General features: G+C 42.2%; 1 long non-coding RNA gene and 1 pseudogene across 1 annotated transcript in view; both read left to right on the top strand.

The window, feature by feature from the left end:
* Positions 1-13211, top strand: part of LOC144244709 (uncharacterized) — a 50557-nt gene that overhangs the window by 15703 nt on the left and 21643 nt on the right. The window lies entirely within an intron of this gene.
* LOC144244728 (U4 spliceosomal RNA) lies at positions 4087-4243 on the top strand (annotated as a pseudogene).

Raw genomic sequence — 13211 nt, 5'->3', positions numbered from 1 at the left:
GCCCCAAGCTCTGGAGCCCTCCTATGTTGAAAGACAGAGAGATGCGGAAGAAAGAGCTAAGGAGCCTGAGAAGGAGGAAACAGCGAGGCAGGAAGAAAAGTGGGATGCTGCGATGTGCTTAAAGTCAAGGACTCAAGGACGGGGATGCTTTCAAGGAGTAGATGCTCAATGACACCAAATGCTGCTGTGTGTTAGGCGAGACCAGCATGGAGGACCGGCTACTAGAAGTTTCTTTGAGGTGTTGACAATCAATCCAGAGCGGTGGTGTTTTTTTTCTCCAAATGACCTCTCAGATCAATCTGCTGGTTGTCTCAGGCCACCCTCTCCCATCTTCTCTGGCCCTGGAATGGCTGGAGCCCCTCAGCAACTCTGCCTCAGCCTGGATGGCACTTGGCCTCACAGCAGCCATTCATCCCGCGATGCCCCTGAGCACCTGAGGTGTGGCCAGCCTGAAGTGAGATGTGCAGCAAGTATACGCTGGAGGTTGAAGACTTAGACCAACAACAACAAGAACTAAAAAATCTCATTAATAATTGTTTATATTGATTCATGTTGAAATGGAAGTATTTGGAGAGTTTTTAGTTCAATAAGACATATTATTCAGGTCGATTTTACCTCGTTTTAATTTTTTTTTACATTTTACAAAAGTGGCTACTAGAAAACTTTAAATTACATACAATTTGCATATGTGGCTTGCGTTATATTTTTTCTTAAATATATATTTTAAAAATGTTTTTAAATGTTTCTTTTTGAGAGTGCGCGACCATGTGCATAAGTGGGGGAGGGGCAGAGAGAGGGGGACAGAGGATCTGAAGTGGGCTCTGCGGTGGCAGCAGTGAGCATGATGTGGGGGGCTCGAACTCACGAACTTGCATTATACTTCTAATAGATAGTGTTGGAATATACCCTTTTTCACTCTGCACCCAAAGTAATCTTTTAAAAGGACATCGACAGGTCAGTGCCATGTTTATTACCTTCAATAACTTCCTGCTGCTTTAAAACACTTCATCTTTAACCCGATAAACCTTTATCCTTTAACCTTTCAGCCTGAGCTCCAGAACCTGTCTTCCTTCTTGTCTGTGCTCACAGCATGCTGGTCACATTCCTTCCCACCTGGGCTCTGCTCCAATGCGGATCTCTGTCTGGAACCCTTTTCTTCAGCTTCCTGGCATTGTTCATACATCTTCTGAGACTCAACTTTTGTCACCTCCTTAGGGAATCTTTCTACGGTCTTCGAACTACGTTAGGCTCTGCACTTGTAATCTGACGGCCTCCTGAACTCTTTCTTGATAGCACTTGTCTGACCTGCCCGTCACTGCAATCGTAATCAATCTTGCTCTTTCTCCACAAGGCTGTAGCCTGCCGAGATTCAGCTACATTGTTCATTAGTATCCTTTGCACCCAAAACAAGAGACAGAAAATGGCGTTTTAAGTTACATTGTTACATTATATTGTTATATTGAAATTATTAGTGTTCTTTTCCTTTTAAATCGTTATATCAAACCTGATGTGGTGTTGCAGAGTTGAAGAAATACTTTTTTTAAAAAAAGACTTTATTGTTTTAGAGCACAGATGTTAGGTTCCCTGCAAAATTAAGGGAAAGGCACACAGATTTCCCCTGTTCCCACAAAAGCATAGCCTCCCCCATTATCAACAGCCTCTACCAGAGCAGTTCATTTGTTACAATGCTCCATCTAGTCACCCCTCCCCTTCTCCAGATCTTGGCAGCTACTGATCTTTCTGTTTCCGTAGTTTTGCCTTTTCCAAAATGCCATACATTTAGAATCATACAGAATTTAGCCTTTTTCGTTTGGCTTCTCTCACTTGGCACTATGCTTTTCTCCATGTCTTTTCATGGCTTGATAGCTCATTTCCTTTCAGCACTGAATAATATTCCATTGTTTGGATGTACCACAGTTTGTTTATCCATTCACCTACTTGGTATTCACCTACAAGGACATCTTGGTTGCTTTCAAGCTTTGGCAATTATGAATAAGAGTTGCTATAAACGTCTGTGTGCAGGTTTGTGTGCACAAAGTTACAGATACTTTGTGTAAATTTAAAAGATCTTTTGAAGTCAAAGATGCTTGCTGGTTTGTTTTGTGGATTTTTTTTGGTAATTTATTTTTCTTGCTCTTTTAAAAATGAAAACTCTCTTTGCATAGAGAGAAATGCACTGATATCAAGTGTATGACTCTCTGTCTTTTGGCAAATCAATACATTCATGTAATCAACATTCCAATCAAGGTATTGAAGATTTCCATCATTCCTGGGGAACCTGGGTGGCTCAGTTGGTTAAAGGTCCGACTCTGGCTCAGGTTGTGATTTCAGTTTGTGAGTTCTAAGCCCTCTGTCGGGCTCTGTGCTGATCTCAGAGCCTGAAGCCTGCTTTAGATTCTGTGTCTTCCTCTCTCTCTGCCCCTCTCCTGCTCATGTTCTGTGTCTCTCTCTCTCAAAAAATAAATAAACATAAAAAAATGAAAAACATTTCCATCACTCTCAAGGAGTTCTCTTTATGTCTTGTAGGCAATCCCTGCCCTCAAACACAATTACAGCCTGATTTCTACCATCGTAGATTAGTTTTGCCTTCTCATAAGCTTCATAGAAATAGAATCATACAGTACATACTTGGTTGTATCTGGCTTCTTTCACTCAGCATCATGTTTCTGAGATTCATTTATGTTGCTGCTTGAATCAATAGTTTGTACCTTTTTATTGCTGAGTAACTGCCTTGGTATATTATGATTTTTCTGCTTAACTTCTGATAGATATTTTTGGAGTGCTTGTAGTTTGGGGCAGTTATGAAAAAAGCTACTAGAAATACTTGTGTATGAGTCTTTTGCATGTATGTTATCATTTTCATAGTAAATACTTAGATGGGAAATGACTGGCCCCTGTCTAAGTGTGTGTTTAAATTTTTAAAAAATTGTCAAGCCAATTATGAGAGCTTTACTTTTTACACATCCTCATTAACATTTAGTTNCCGTAGCATGATATATATTTCTCCATCCCCTTACTTTTAATCTGAAGGTATCTTCCCGTCTAAAATGAGTTTCTTGTAGATAGCATATAGATGGGTTTTTTTTTTTTATCCATTCTGCTACCCTACGTTTTTGATTGGAGCATTCAGCCCATTTACATTCAGTGTTATTATTGAAATATGTGGGTTTAGAGTCTTTGTATCTTTTGTAGGGTTCATGTTTGGGGTGGTGTCTCTGGTATCTTTGTTCCTTGCAACCTTTCCTTCAGAGCATCCCCCTCAGGAACATTTAGTTTTATTAATTTTCAATATTAATTTCAGTCATTCTGGTGAGTGTGAAGTGATATCTCATTGTGGTTTTAATTTGTATTTCTTTGATGACTAATGATGTTGAACATTTTTTCATGTGCTTGTTTAGCCATTCAAAAATTTTCTTTTATAAAGTCTCTGCTCAAATATTTTACCTGCTTTAAAACTGGGTTGTCTTGTTCATATTGAGTTGTAAACATTTTTTAAAAATATATTCTAGGTAAGGTACTTTGTTTCAGGTATATACTTTTTATGAATATTTTTCTCCCTATCTGTGACTCAACTTTTTATTTTCTCAAATGTGTCTTTTAAAGAGCAGAACATATATTGGTTTTGAAGTCCATTTTATCCATCTTTTTCATTTGTAAGTGGGCACCTTTTGAGTCCTAAGGGATCTTTGCCTACCTCAGAGTCTCAAAGATTTTCTCCTATGTTTTCTTCTAGATGTTTTACGGACTTTACATTTAGGTCTTGACTCAATTTGAATTGATGTCTGTAATGGTGTGAGGTAGGGATTGAGGTTTAGTTAGTTTAGTGGGGATTTTGGTTTTGGTTTTTTGTTTTGCCCTTAGGTAAATACTCACTTTTTCCAATGCCATTTATTACAAAACTATTTCTTACCCCATTGAATTAGGTTGATGTGTGTGTGTGTGTGTGTGTGTGTGTGTGTATGGGGGGGGTGTATTTCTGGACTCTCTATTCTGCTCCATTTACTTATATGCCTGTCTTCATGTCATTACCACATTCTTTTGATTTCTATAACCTTAAAGTAAGTTTTGATTTCAGGTGGTATACATAGCTTTGCGCAGTGGCAGTATTGTAGCCAATGAGGTTTATCCGAGGCGCGATTATTGCTAATTGATTTCAGGTGGTATTAAGTCCTGTGATAGTCTTCTTCTTTTCAAAATGGTTTTGACAATTTTAGGCCCTTTACCTTTCCGTACAAATTTTAAAATAAATGTCAATCTCAACAAAAAAAGCCTGTGGGAATTTTGATTGGAGGTGTATTAACTGTATTGATCGATTTGGATAGAATTGACATCTTAACAATATTATATGTTCCAATTCATCAACATGATATCTCTTTCTATGTATTTAGCCCTTCAATTTCTCTCAACAATGTTTTGCAGTTTCCAAACTGTAAGTTTTTTTGGTTTTTTGATGCTATTTTAAATATCTGAATTTCTCATTTTCCAATTTTTGTTTACCAGAATATTTTTAAAAATTAGTTTTTGAATGGTTGACCTTGCTGTTCTGTGACTTTGCTAAATTCACTTATTAGTTCTAGGAATTTTTTGTAAATTCCTTAAGATTATCCATAAGCACAACTGTGTTGTCTTTGAATAACATTTTGTTCATTCCTTTTCAGTTTCAGTGGTATATATTTCTTTTTATTGTTGCACTACACTGGCCAGGACCTCTTCTATTGTGTTGAGAAGCTCTGAACATTCTTTTATGTTCTCGATCTTAATGGGAACATTCTCTATATTTCTCCATTAAGTACTGTGCTAGCTTTTCAAAATAGAAGTTCCTTTATTTTCTCACTTTTCAGAGTTTTTATAATGAATAGGTGTTCAAATTTTAACAATGCTTTTCCTTATTTGTTGCCATAGTCATGCATGTTTCTCCTTTATTTTATTAATATAGTGGATTACACTGATGTAATTTTGAATGTTTAACCAACTATATATTGATCATAAACCAATAAAGGGCTAAAAAAGGAGAAACGTCCCTTTCATTTATTAGTCAATTCTATTTTCTTTTTTTTTTTAATATAGTTTATTGTCAAGTTGGTTTCCGTGTAACACCTAGTTTGATTCTGTTTTCTAATTTTTTACTGCATACATGTTTGCATTTAAGTTTATGAATATTATTGATCTGCAATTGTCTTTTCTTATAATGTCCTTATTAGATTCTTTTCAGAAGTTTATTTACTTTGAGAGAGTCAGAGATAGCACAAGCAGTGGAGGGGCAGAGCGAGAGAGAGGGAGAGAGAGGATCCCAAGCAGGCTCTGCACTGTCAGTGCAGAACCAGACACGGGGCTTGAACCCATGAAACTGTGAGAACCTATGAATCTATGAGACTTGAGCTGAAACCAAGAGTTGGACACTTAACCAACTGAGCCACCCAGGTGCCCCCATTATTAGATTTTTGTATTAAGATTATAGAGATTTCATCTAATAAACTGGGAAGTCTTCCTTTTTATTTTCTGGTGGAAAGCTCTAATTTTACCAGAGATGAGAAACGGGCTGCAGAGGCAGCTAGAATGGGTGGGACAATGTGCATAAGGGAGTCCCCTTAGGCCCTGTCCACGGAGTGCTGGAGGGTACAGGGTGCAAGGTGTAGTTCATAAGGTCGGAAGAGGGAGACCCTAGGGAGTCGAGGACTGAGTGGAGATTTCAAAGACGGCACAGGCAAGCACACCTAGGATTTTGGGCCCAGTTTGACCGGAGCAAAATTGCTGAGAACCACAAGCAATGAACTGAGAATGAAAAGTCTACATCTTAAGAGAAAGGACCATGCCCTGGGAGAAGGGCTCTGACTTGAAACAAAGTACAAACTGAAACAGATGTGTCCAAACTTGGTAGTTCTCCTAGATGCCTCTTCCTTCTCTGCACCCAATAATAGTAATAAGAGCCAGTCTATGGGGTGCTTACTGTCTGCCTGCCAGAGAGGCTGCTCTTCGTGTTCTACTTTTGTTGATTCAATTTATCATCTCAGCCACCTTGTGAGGCAAGTAATATTTTTATCTCCAGGCACAGATGCCGAAATTAACATATCAGGAGATGAAGCAACTTGCCCAGTGCTACACCGTTAGTAAGTAGCAGAGCTGGGCCTTGAACTCCTGGGGACTGACTCCAACATCCGCATTCTTAGCCGCAATTGTAGACTGAAATGTCTAACGTGTCCATCCCCCTTCTCTTCACATCCTGTCACCACAACTTTGGTTCAGACTCTCCTCATCCCTTGTCTAGATGTTTGTCATGCTCTTCTTATAGAGGTCCTTGCCTCTGTATTTTATCAGAGAGATATTTTTCTAAACTGCAAATCTGATCATACAAAATCCTTTTCTTCCTGCTCAAAATCCATTAGTGACAGCACTTAAGGTCGCTTATGATCTGGTGTCTACCTTCCAAGCCAGCGCTTTCTCCTTCTTCTTTCTCTCCCTCATTCTTCACACCCCTCTCTGACTCTATTGAGGTAGAACTGAGAAATATAATATATAATATATAACATTTGATATATAATAATAATATATGAAAAGGATGCCCATAATCCCACAATAAATGAATTAATCCATCACCTCACATATCTCCCTCTTACATTCTACTCTCGCTCCAAATTTCAATTATACAACACAGTATTATCAACTATAATCATGTTATACATTAGCTCCTCAGACTTTATTCAGCTTATGACTGAAAGTTGGTATCCTTTGATCAACTCTCCCCATTTCCCTCACCCCCACCCCCACCCCCAGGTCGGCAACCACCATTCTACTCTGTTCCTCTGAGTTCCACTTTTCTCTCCCTGGCCAGACTCCTGCCAGGCACACTTAGGCCTTTCTTCCTGCACCGGCAGGGAGCACCCCCCCATGAGCTCCAGCATAAGGCTTGGCAGGTGTCTGTCTCTGGTTAGCTCACTCCTGGGTCCGGGCCACGTTTCACTTATTCCTGGCATGTGCTGGACACACAGTAGGCACACAAGAAATGCTCCTGGAGATGCGGTACACAACAAACTCCGAGCAGCAGCTGAACAATGTTGTATTGTCCTTCCCTCGTGTGGGTGGAATTTAGGGTGAAGACCATCTTCAGAAGCCTGAATACACAGGGGAAAAGGGAGGGGCTGTGAAATGCAGAGTGTGGTTTGGTTTCACAGCGTTCCGGTGGCTGGCCTTGCTTTATTAGCAGCAAGCCAGCATTCTCACAAGGAGAGATTTTTCTTCCATGTTTTTAGACAAAGCTGAGTCCCACTTAAGTGTTTCATTGTTCTCTGCCTGCCTCCTTAGCCTAATTTCTTTTTCTTGAAATTGTCTTTGTGAAGGTTGCTCTCACAAGATCCAAGCGATTACAAAGAGCTGGGTAGTACTTCCTTGTGGGAGGGGGGTTGGGGGGGCCTCTTGGCCCTGCTGTGTTCTAGCAGAGGAGCAGGGCCCCGGGGCACTATGCCTGTGGCTTTCCTCATGCCCATGGAGTATGCGTGAACAGGAAGGGGGCTTTGTTAACAGTGGTGCTGCTGAGTGGCTGGCCCACCTTCCAGCTCCAACTTGCCAGAAAATTGTGTCATAAGATAACTTTTGTTTTTGCTATTTTAAAGTTTTTCCACTTTAGGGGTGCCTGGGTGGCTCAGTTGGTTAAGTATCTGACTTTGGCCCAGGTCATGATTCCTCAGTGGTGAGTTCAAGCCCCACGTCAGGCTCTGTGCTGGCAGCTCAGAGCCTGGAGCCTGCTTTGGATTCTCTGTCTCCCTCTCTCTCTGCCCCTCCCTGACTTGTGCTCTGTCTCTTGCTCTCTCAAAAATAAATAAAAGTTAAAAAATACTAAAGTTTTTTCTCTTTAAAGAAATTTTACTGAGAGCTGAGCAAGTAATTGATTAGCACCCAGCTTTGGAGAGATGGGAGAGTGTCTGCAGACCCTGATGACCACGTGGGGGCAGGAGCCTTAGCCAGGGCTTGCCCAGACCCATGTCGATAATGCTTGGCTGTCGTGGAGCAGGCAGTCATGGACTCAGAGGGAAGCCGGTCTGTCAGCTCCAGACCTCCCCAGCCTGGATCAGGTACACCATTAGACCACCTCTCTCATGCTGTATTTTTCCTTGATGGCAGTACTAAAATTTGCAACACATATTTTAAAGATTCTCTTATCAATGATTTCCTCCTCCACTGGACCATGAGAGCCAGGTCCAGTGTGGAAGAGTGAGTCTGTTGTATCCAGACCCCAACCCGGTGCCTGACACTTAATACTTGTTAAATGAACAAATGAATATTTTCAATCAGCCCCTGCAGCTTGGAAGAGGAGGAGTTTTATAAAATTCTTTTATCGTAATATATTGTCCCTCATTCACCAGCATGGCACTGAGACAAGGCCACCTCTGACCTGCTGGTCCAGCGGTGGAGGTGGTTGGCATTGACACATCCACAGTCTAAGCCAGTGTCCCCATCTTTTCTTTTCTTTTCTTTTCTTTTTTTTTTTTTTAAATTTTTATGTCTTTATTTTATTTTGAGAGACAGAGACAGAGAGCAAGCAGCGGAAGGGCAGAGAGAGGGAGACACAGAACCTGAAACAGGCTCCAGACTCTGAGCTGTCAGCACAGAGCCCGATGTGGGGCTCGAACCCACGGACTGTGAGATCATGACCTGAGCCGAAGTCGGACACTTAACCGACTGAGCCACCCAGGTGCCCCTGTCCCCATCTTTTCTGTGGACTGTGCCAGGCACTATGTAGGGATTTGGTTCAGGGCTGACTTTTGTTCCCACAACATTCATGGGTTGAAGCCCTAACTCTCATGTCTATTCAGGGATAGGGCCTTTAAAGAGTTAATTAACATTAAATGAGGTTACATGACCTAAAGCAGTTAAATGAGGTCCTAACCACTAGGACTGGAAAGGCCATGTGAGGACACAGTGAGAAGGTGCCACCTACGAGGCAGGGAGATTGACTTCAGAAGAAACTAACCCTGCTGCCGCCTTGATCTTGGACTGCCCACCTCCAGGACTATAAATTTCTGTTGTCAAAGCCACCTCGTCTGCGGTACTCTGTTATGGCAGCTCTAGAAAACGAACACAGGGCTTCACTGTAAAAATGAATGAGAGGTACAGAAAGGTGAGGGAGAGAATCATTGCTTCTGTGGGACCTGGAAGACTTTGAGGAGGAGGTAGTATGTAAGCTGGTCTTGAGGAAAAGAAAGGACTTTAGCGGATGGCTATGGAGGGAGTATCTGCCAGGTGCCAAGCTGGTTCCAGGCTGGAGGTTTTATTTTTCTTTCTTTATTAAAAGAAACTTTTAAAAATATTTATTTATTTTTGAGGGAGAGAGAGAGAGAGAGAGCGAGCATGAGTGGGGGAGGGGAGAGAGAAAGGGAGACACAGAATCCAACGCAGGCTCCAGGCTCTGAGCTGCCAGCACAGAGCCTGACGCGGGTCTTGAAGTCATGAACTACGAGATCATGACCTGAGCCGAAGTCTGACACTAAACAGACCGAGCCACCCAGGTGCCCTCAGGCTGCAGGTTTTACTTATGTGACTTTCCTGGGGTCTGACTGCTTTGGTGGGAGGAAATTTCCAGCAGAGGAAATCGAGCTTCCCTGAGGTTAAGTAATTTGTCCAAGGTTACCCCATTGATAAGCAGCAGAGTCAGAATTTGAACCCAAGATTACTTTAGACCAAAGTTGCTTTTCTTTCCACTACATTAAGCACAGTGGTATCAGATGATGATGATGATGATAAAGATACCACACCCATGATAACTATGAGCCTGGCATGCTCATAGTTATATACATTATCTAATTTATATACATTATCGAATAGAACTAGTTATATACATTATAATTTGACCACCTCCAGAAAAATGAGAGAGGTATGCTGATTATCTGTGTCTTACAAATTCCAAAAAGAGGCACAGAAATGGTTAATAATATTCAATACAACAAGAAAGGGTGGAGTTAGGAATTGAATCCAGACTGGTTTCAGAATCCATGTACTTAACCGAGTCATTTAATTTTTTCATATGTGCAGAGGTCTGGGGGCTGAGAAATGGCAAGGGGGCAGGGAGGAGAGGAGCTGAGTGTTGCTGGTTTTATAGTTTCTAGGCTGAGAGTCTTTTAGGACATGGAATAATTGGCAAAGTTTTGTCTGCACAGTAATAATAGTAAAAAGCAGCAATAATAAATATAGTTAAATATTTGCTTGCTCTGGGGCAAATCAATCAGGGTAAGGACTGTGTATTTCCCCAAATCACCTCTGTACGGTCCAATGGGCACAGGATTCTTGGTGGTTCTGGGATTGAAGCATCTGTGAACTGAGACCAGTGCGGGGGTTGGGGGTGTTCAGTGACTAATAACCCCTAAGGATGCTGCAGACCCCTGGGTCCTCGTCCTCACAACCGTATTTGCTACAGATACTGTATCTAATAGTTGTCCCTCAGCCTGGGAGCGAAGACCAGGTTTAGAGGACTAGGGTCCTGGGAACCTATAGCTGGCGGCAGGCGGAGACTCAGTCAGGTTTCTTTAGGTCACAGGCAGCCTCTCCCCAGCTCAGCAGCCCTGGCCTGTGAGGTGTCAAAGGTGAATGCCAGCACCCTTCTGGTCATGGTGGCTGATGAATCTCTAGTGCTCCATTTTTGCGTGTTAAAGATGGGTCTGTGCAGGGCAGACAGAACTTTGCTTCATTCAGTCCCCAGAGTTCCCTCAGAAACAGGCCCAGCACCTCCCTGACTTTCCATTTTTATTCTCCTTACCGGCAGCACTAACAGGTGCCCAGGATAATTGCTAAACAAGCCATCTTAACATCCTCCTTCCGGTTTCTGGACTTCTCCACTTGGATCCCTGGTCTCTATGTCGATCTTCCCTGAATCGGCCAGACCCGGACCAGAGATTCTGTAGGACCCATAGGGACACTTGTGTCCTCTCTCCAAAAGAGAGATCCATTCCCCTGGGATGCCTTCGTCTTCCAATGTTGTTGGGATTCCCATTTGTAACATCAAAAATGTGTATATTCCAGAGGCAACTCATTATAGAAAGATTTATTAGTTCAAGGCATGGGTTCTTTGAAAGCTTTCCTATTCCTCTTCCTCACCCTGTCATCTTCTGGCCACTTTCTGCTTAGGGGTCAGAGGTTTGTGGGCACGGAAGAGTAACCTATGTTATACCCATGATTTTGTTGCTGGTAGTTTGAGAATAAAGGGGGCGAGGACATGCCACCCCCAAACAATTCACTTTATCATAAGAATTATTTGGAGCTGAAGGCAGTTGAGGAACTTCAAATGCAGGGAAAACTCTGAAAATGAAGCATATATTTCCCTTTTGTAAAGGAAATTTCAGTTTGTAAAGATAATCTCCTCTGCCATAGCAGGAAGACGAGGACTCTTGATTAACTCTTCTTACCAATGGAGAAGGCACTGGCTTAAATCTGCATAGCAAACACTAAACAATCCTTGCTTACCATACTTTTCCTGGTTACCTTCCCATAACTTCACCCCTCCCCCATCCAGAAGCCCCCAATCCCTCTTTCTTTACTTTATCTAGCTTCTTGTCTACACCTTGTCACCTTCTGGGGTGGTAATATAAGCCCCCAAATAATGATTTTTTAAACATTTATTTATTTTTGAGAGACAGAGCATGAGTGGGGGAGGGACAGAGAGAGATAAGGAGGCACAGAATCTGGAACAAGCTCCAGGCTCTGAGCTGTCCGCACAGAGTCTGATGCGGGGCTCAATCCCACAAACCATGAGATCATGACCCACCTGAGCTGAGGTCGATGCTTAACTGACTGAGCCACCCAGGCACCAAGCCCCCAAACTCGAAATGCCTCCTTAAACCAATTTTTCTTTGTGAACTCCTGTGCGTACATACATAATTAAATTATGTTACCTCTCTTGTTAATCTGTCTTTTATCAGTTTGCTTCGTGGGTCCCAGCCATTGAATCTACTAAGGCAGAGGAAGAGTTTTCTTCCTCCCTACAGCTTTGGCAGCCATGAAAGGACATCTGGGACACTTTAGTCACTCCAGAGGCTGCAGCTAAAGTCTTGGAGTGTTTGACAAAGGGTAGAAACTCTTACTAAGTCAACCTCACAGATCTCTGCCTACAGAGTCCAACGGACAGAGGGCAGTTCACAGCCTCTTTGTCTTGTCCTTGCCAAATTTAGATTAACAGGAAAAAAACAGTGATGAGAATTCATTTTCTGCATTGTGACTCTTATGAATTCGGTTTTGAGTACTTATTCCTTATTGGCCCTTTCCCTGCCAGGGATGGCCACTGCTTTCCTGTTTGTCTTGCTTCACATCCTGAGAGCTCGGCTGGGCCCCCTGCCTGCCAGGGACACAGGTTGGTCGGTCAGTAGGTGTAGGTGGCCAGCTGTCAGGTTGGGGGCCTCACAACTTTGTAGACAGCCAGACAGAAATATGGCTTGTACCCCACTGTAGCTGACTTCCTACTGACCATCGCCAGCTCTCAGAGGGTTCTTCTAAGTCATTCTCCTTTTTGGACTGACTTTGGATCATCATGCATCTTTTGCAGCATCTTTGGGAAAACCTTTTGTGTCCATGGTTAAGCTAGAAAAAGGCTTCTTGCTTTTGGTTTTGAGTCACAATTGAAATAGGTATACTTCTGTTTTTTGTTTTTTGTTTTTAAAACAACCCAATCCCTTTTTCCTTCTCTAACCTCTTCTCCACCCTCTGTGCCCCTTTGGGATGGTACATAGCCCCCAATTCTAACTGCCTTACATAATAAAAAATGTTTTTCCCCCATCTTGTTAGTCTGCTATTATCAGTTTAATCTGGAGGACCCCAGCCAGAGAACCCAGGAGGATGAGGAAAAGGTTTTTTTCCCCCTCCCCTACAGGAGGCATTATGTCATTGAGCGATAAAAAACAAAACAAAACAAAAAACCAATCAACACATGAATAAAACCAGCTTTCTCAATTCTGTGGTCAAAGATGAACAGATTACAGAATTAAGAAGTATTAAATAACCCGCACTCGACCCTACCTCGGTCTTTTCCCTCTTTATGAAAAGGAGGTGCGTGGCTTCCATAAGGAGGCTTGCAAAGGTTGCCAAGTGCTCATTCACCTGCTTTATTCCACATGCTCATGTCCCTCTAGTTTTCAAACCTTATTTGCATAGCTCTGGTGAAACTCATAAGCAATACAGGACTAAAGAAAATGTCAATTAATCAAGACAGTGCTATTCAGCAGCCTTCAAAAAAC

The sequence above is a fragment of the Crocuta crocuta genome, unplaced genomic scaffold, assembly GCF_008692635.1.
Source record: "Crocuta crocuta isolate KB4526 unplaced genomic scaffold, BGI_CrCroc_1.0 scaffold147, whole genome shotgun sequence".
In the NCBI taxonomy this organism is placed as follows: domain Eukaryota; kingdom Metazoa; phylum Chordata; class Mammalia; order Carnivora; family Hyaenidae; genus Crocuta; species Crocuta crocuta.
The sequence above is the reverse complement of the archived record's forward strand: the minus strand, read 5'-3'. Positions and strand labels throughout refer to the sequence as shown.